Source organism: Leucoraja erinacea, chromosome 1 (genome assembly GCF_028641065.1).
Source record: "Leucoraja erinacea ecotype New England chromosome 1, Leri_hhj_1, whole genome shotgun sequence".
NCBI lineage: Eukaryota > Metazoa > Chordata > Chondrichthyes > Rajiformes > Rajidae > Leucoraja > Leucoraja erinaceus.
In genome coordinates, this window is record NC_073377.1 from 142,542,321 (window position 1) to 142,548,320 (window position 6,000).

The following is a 6,000-nucleotide window of genomic DNA, read 5'->3' on the forward strand; positions in this document are numbered from 1 at the left end:
TCTGGAACTTGTTGGCATAGATTTAAGGAGGAAGAGAAAAGATTTAATAAAGGGACCCGAGGAAAACTTTTCACACGTTGGATGGTAGCTAAACTGGAGAACTGCAAGTTAATATTTTGATGACTCTGCATCTGTAGACTTAAGTTTTTTTTTAATAGATGATGACTAAGCCATTTCTTTCCAGCAGTTGTATATTGTACCACCTTGTGGTAGTTACACTATTTCCATTATTATATTAGTTCTCTCATTCAATATAATAAAACCACACTGCAAGATTAAAAAAATAAATAATAGTTTACAAAAAGACTTCTCAACGTCGGGTTAGAATTAAAGCTATGAAATCCAAAGGCAGGGTAGAAATTTAAGTTCTAATTCTTAAGTAATGCAATAATGGAGAGACATTAGCTTGGATGTTGTAGAATCAGCGTGGGTAGAACTGCGAAATAGCTAAGGGAGGAAAACACTTGTTGGAGTTGTATACAGACCACCAAACAGCAGTAGGGAGGTTGGGGACAGCATCAAGCAGGAAATTAGGCATGCGTGTAGCAAAGGTACAGCAGCTATCATGGGTGACTTTAATCTACATATAGTTTGGGCCAACCAAATTGGTAACAGCTTTGAGGTGGATTTCTTCAAAAGTATACGGGATGGTTTTTTAAGCCAATATGTAGAGGAATCGACTAGAATGCAGGCCATCCTAGACTGGGTATTGTGTAATGAGGAAGGATTAGTTAACAATCTTGTGCAATGCCCCTTGGGCAACAGTGACCATAATATAGTGGAATTCTGCATTAGGATGGAGAGTAACACAGTTAATTCAGAGACTAGGGTCCTGAACTTAAAGAAAGGAGACTTAGAAGGTATGAGACAGGAATTGGCTAGGATAGACTGGCAAATTATACTTAAGAGTTGACGGTGGAGATGCAATGGCAAACATTTAAAGATCGCACGGATGAACTCCAAAAATTGTTCATCCCTGTCTGGCGAAAAAATAAAACGGGGAAGGCGGCTCAACCATTTCTAACGAGGGAAATCAAGGAGTGTTAAATCCAAGGGAGAGGCATATAAATTGGTCAGATGAGGCAGCAAACCAGAGGACTGGGAGAAATTTAGAAGTCAACAGGAGGACAAAGGGGTTAATTAAGAGGGGGTTAAAAAAAAAACATGAAAGAAAGCTTGCGGGGAATATAAAAACTGACTAAAAGCTTCTTTACATATGTAAAAAGGATAAGATTAGACAAATTACTGGTGAATTTATAATTGGAAACAAGGAAATGGCAGTTAAATTTGTACTTTGGTTGTCTTCACTAAGGAAGACAATCTCCCAGAAATACGAGGGGACTGAGGAAATGAAGGAAATCCACATTAGTCAGGAAATGGTGTTAGGTAAACTGTTGGGACTGAAGGCAGATAAATACCCAGGACCTGATGGTTTACATTCCAGAGTACTCAAGCAGGTGGCCCTAGAAATTGTGGATTTTTTTTAAATTTTTAATTTTTTAAATTTTTTTCTCCCTATGTAACACCACTTTTAAAGGAGGGAGAGAGAAAATAAGGAATTATAGACCAGTTAGCCTTACATCGGTAGTGGGGGAAGATGCTCGAGTCGATTATTAAATATGTTATAAGAGCGCATTTGGAAAGCAGTGACAGGATCGGTCAAAGTCAGCATGTATTTACGAAGGCAAAATCACGTTTGACTAATCTTCTGGAATTTTTTCAGGATGTAACAAGTAGAACGGATAAGGGAGAGCCAGTGGATGTGGTGTAACTGGACTTTCAAAAAGCCTTTCACAAGGTCCCACACAAGAGATTAGTGTGCAAAATTAGAGCACATGGTATTGGCGGTAGGGTATTGATATGGATTGAGAACTGGTTGGCAGACAGGAAGCAAAGAGTAGGAATTAACAGGTTCTTTTCAGAATGGCAGGTCAGTGACTAGTGGGGTGCCGCAAGGCTCAGTGTTGGGACCCCAGTTATTTACAATATATATTAACGATTTTGACGAAGGAATTAAATGTAACATCTCCAAGTTTGCGGATGACACAAAGCTGGGTGGCAGTGTGAGCTGCAAGGAGGATGCTATGAGGCTGCAGGGTGACTTGGGTAGGTTGGGCGAGTGGGCAGATGCTGTATAATGGGGACAAATATGAGGCTATCCACTTTGGTGGCAAGAACAAGAAGGCAGATTATTATCTGAATTGTGTCAGATTAGGAAAAGGGGAGGTGCAATGAGACCTAGGTGTCCTTGTACATCAGACACTGAAAGTAAGCATGCAGGTACAGCAGACAGTGGAGAAAGCTAATGGCATGTTCGCCTTCATTGCACGAGGATTTGAGTTTAGGAGCAAGTAACTACGGCAGTTGTACAGGGCACTGGTGAGACCGCACCTGGAGTATTGTGTGCAATTCTGGTCCCTTAATTTGAGGAAGGACATTAATACTATTGAAGGTAGGTTCACCAGGTTAATTTCCAGGATGGCGGGACTGACATATGATGAACGAATGGGTCGATTGGGCTTTGTATTCACTGGAATTTTGAAGGATGAAAGGGTATCTTACAGAAACATATAACATTCTTAAAGGATTGGACAGGCATGATGCAGGAAAACTGTTCCCGATGTTGGGGGAGTCCAGAACCAGGGGTCACAGTTTATGAATAAGGGGTAGGCCATTTAGGACTGAAATGAGGAAAAACATCTTCACCCAGAGTTGTGAATCTGTGGAATTCTCTGCCACAGAAGGCAGTGGAGGCCAATTCACTGGATATTTTCAAGAGTTAGATTTAGCTCTTAGAGCTAAAGGAATCAAGGGATGTGGGGGAAAAGCAGGAACGGGGTACTGATTTTAGATGATCATCCATGATCATGTTGGCTCGAAGGGCGTAGTCCTGCACCTATTTTTCTACGTTTTCTTTGTATCTATCCAATTTCCAAAATTGAATATGATTAAGAAAGCCCACATTTACATGCTACGACTTCAAAAAAACTCATCTATGAGGTACAGAATTTGGAGAGAATGATTGTGTAAATTGTTTCAAGTGCGAATAATTTAACTGTTCAGCTTCCCATGAGATAGTAGTTATTTTAAATAAATTGCTGGAGCAACTCAGTGCATCTTGGAAGATCTATGTGAGGAACGGAATTGGCGATGCTTCAGGTCAAGAATGCGAATGAGGACACAATTCTTTACACAAGGGAACAAGAAAAATAGGAACCCAAGTAGGCCATTCAAACATTTAGATCACGACTAATCTTTTGCCTTAATACCATTTTGTCATATTCCAAATCTCTTTGCATCCAAAAATAATTCTTATCGGACATACTTGATGGCCAAATGTCCTCTTATATTGGCTCTCAGAGCAATTCCATCAGTCCCTTATGTATTCATAAGTGTCATCCCAATACTCATTATTCACTTACATGTGGTAATTTACAGTGGTCAATTAAGCTACCAATTGGCATTAACTGTCAAGCTCTTTAATTTTGTATGTTTTAATGAAATCCTCCCTAAAAACTCTAAAGGAATTGAGATTCTAAATTAAATACTCCATACTCTTTCCTTAGCTTGCTTCTCCTTTGAACAATATTGAGGTGAGAAAGAGAAATGAGATCATGAAAAAGCAACATTATTGCAGCTATATTTCTGCTTTAATTTACAAATATTACAATGTTCTAAGACTGGTCAAAGCATTCAAGGGATATGACATTACGGCAGACTTTAGTTACCAGGTTCCCATAATTTAAGTCCTTATCAAATAAATCAAGACATGATATCTTAAATTTGTATAGTGTATTCTGTATTGAAACGGTTTTTAAAAAATGGTAGATAAGTTTCACAAAATCAAGACGTTTTACATTAAAAAAAAACAGGCATGCTTTCTTGAAACATTTCATTGCTTTCATGAAAGTATTGTCATGTTTTAGTTTGTGTGCTATCCAATTACATTCAATCATAGTATATATGAGTAGAATCAAGCCATACACATGTATACCTCATAGTGCAAAGAGGAAAATACCAGAGTGCCGAATATACTGTCACAGTAATGTACCATTACAGTTAAAGAAAAAGTTAAACATCCGCAGTTACCTCAGTTGGAAGGACAGGACTACACCCTAGCTTATGGGCAAACTATTCAGTGGTCATTTAATGGCAGGGAGGCTGTTCATTAATCAGGGGGAACATCTTTCAAGCTTTTGTATCTTCTGCCTGACCGGTAAGGGGGAGAAGAGAATGACCTTGATTATATGGGTCCTTGATTACGTTGGCGGCTTCGAGGAAAGCATGAAGTATAGATTGAATCAATGGTGGGGAGGCTGGACTGTGTGATACACTTTGCTACACACACACTCTGCAATGTCTTGGTCTTGGGCAAAGCAGTTCTCAATAAACCAGATGATATGGGTTCTACGGTGAATTTGTTTAAGTTAGGACGTTGTTGGGAGACATACCACACTTACTTATTCTTCTGAAGATGTAGTTATTGATATGCTTTTTTGGCTGTAGCTTCGTCATGTTTGGACCTGGATAAATTGTTGGTGAACATAAAGCATTCAATCATTTCCACTAGAGCATCATTAATGCTGACCGGGGCATGTACTACACCGCTCTTCCTGCAGTCAATAACTAACTAGCTCCTTTATCTTGCTGACAGAGGGAGAGGTGATTTTATTGATACCATATTACTAAGCTCTCCATCTCCTTCCTGTAGTCCATCTCAACACTGTTCTAGTTTCAGCCCACTACGTGTCATCTACAAGCTTGCAAATGGAGTTTGAGCAGGATTTGGCCAACCTTGAAGGTAAAGGAGCATAATAAAGGAGCTGAGAATGCACCTATGAGGCACCAGTGTTGAGAATTATCATGGAGTTGTTTTGTCACCTATCCTCTCACTTATTGCAGTCTATGTATCTGAAAGTTAAGGATCCAGTGGCAGAGGGGATTGAGTTCTTGGTCCAGGAGTTTGGGGACAATGATTGGAATTATGATGTGGAGCTGGAGCTATAATCAGTCTGACGTAGATGTTCCAAAGAGTGTAGGGCCATGGAAATGACATCTATTGTGGGCCTGTGGCGACAATAGGCAAACTGCCGTGCACCAAGGATGTCTGAGAGGCTGGAGTTAACATGTACCATGACAAACCTCTCAAACACTTCATGATGGTGGATATCAGAACTACTGGATAGTAGTTATTAAGGCATATTACCTAGCTTCTCTTTGGCACAAGGATGATAGTGTTTTTCTTAGCAGCTAGGACCACAGAATGTAGTGAGAAGTTATAGATGTCATCAAATATCCCTGCTCAGGTCCCGAGGATGAAGCTAGGGACACCATTTGACTCGGTTGCTTTCCACTGGTTCAGTCTCAGGAAGGCCAATCTGGAATGACATAGTACAGCGCTACCATACAACTCCAGTTACCCAAGTTCAATCTTGAACGCCAGTGCTTTCTGGATGCTTTTGCTTCCTCTCATATCAAAAAGATGTGAAGCTTGGTATACTAATTGACGGTCAAGCTTCCCCTAGGGGTAGATTCGGGTAGGATAAATTCAAATGTCAGGAGAACAAAATGAGCAAATGAGTAAATGCTCAATGGTTGAAAATGGCCTGGTTCCATGCTGCACCACCCTATCAGTCTGAATTCCGAGGATGCTCATCATCAGAATTGGACCTAGCGATATTATTATTCCCACCCTCCCTTGTCCCAAGCCCCCACAATACAACTCAAACACACATGTGTGAATATGTTCACCACAAGGATCCCAAAAGTTGTATGGATGACATCAAGAAAACTAGGAATAATCAACAGATGCCATCCTTGGCAGCAACAGCCATCTTCAGGAAATAAACAAAAGCAGACTATCAAAAATGACTTAAATGATAATCATAACATTTAGACCCATTGAGGCTTCAGTAGAAAAGCAGAGTCAATACTCACCTGCTTTTCTAGCAATAGTGTAATTCAAGCAACATATGCAATTCCATTAACTGTACAACACAT